We start from the raw sequence: 1,047 nt of genomic DNA on the forward strand, positions 1-1,047 counted from the left end.
TGTACTCTACAGTAGAGCACTGTCTCTGGACCACTTACAAAATCCTACATACAGTATATTGTATTTCTACACAGACAATATTTGACTTGGAATCCTTGGACAGACCCCATGAGTTCATCTTTGTCGATGAATCAAGGCTTCAATCTAACAAAGAGGAGAAGGGAGAGGCCCGAAACATGATTGGACAGCGGGCCGTTGTTGAAGTCCCTGGTCAAAGAGGTGGCGATGTCACAATCTGTGTTGCTATCGGCAACCATGGTGTTCTACATCACCATGTTACACTCAGGCCATATAACACCCTGCACCTTCTAAGATCTATTGCCAATCTAAGATATATTTTATTTGAGCAGCAGGTTCAAGAGCAGCAGGGTCAAGAGCTAAATGAGAATCCCATTCCCACCTATGTGATAGTGTGGGACGACGTCAGTTTCCACCGAGCTGCTCAGGTAAGGGAATGGTTTAACATCAACGGGCAGTTTATGACCTTGTACCTCCCTCCATACTCGCCTTTCCTGAATCCGATTGAGGAGTTTTTTCTCCTCTTGGAGATGGAAAGTGTATGATAGACAACCCTACACCAGAGTAAATCTGCTGCAAGCCATGGATTTAGCCTGTGGTGATATAGGTGAGGAATCATGTCAGGGCTGGATACGGCACACAAGAGGCTTCTTCCCCCGTTGCGTCAGGAGGGACAATATTGCTTGTGATGTGGACGAAGTGCTCTGGCCTGACCCAGCCCAAAGACAAGAAGAAGCACATTGATCACATGTTTACTACTTTGATTTGTGTCCCTTTTAGTATTGTATACTGTAGTACAGTGCATTGTAGGCTGTATACTGTACAATGGACAAATTGTATGGCCCTGAACATTGTGCTTTCCATTTGTTAACAGTACTGACTGCTCAATAGATTTTGACTGGTTGCAGGTTCATATAAACAAAGAACAAGAATTACAGTATCACAGAGACAAAGGACAAGTTTGTGAGATGCAGGGTACAGTACTGTAAAAATAGGGGTACAAGGAGGAGGAAGAACAAAAAACTAAAT

Source organism: Coregonus clupeaformis, unplaced genomic scaffold (genome assembly GCF_020615455.1).
Source record: "Coregonus clupeaformis isolate EN_2021a unplaced genomic scaffold, ASM2061545v1 scaf0664, whole genome shotgun sequence".
Lineage (NCBI taxonomy): Eukaryota > Metazoa > Chordata > Actinopteri > Salmoniformes > Salmonidae > Coregonus > Coregonus clupeaformis.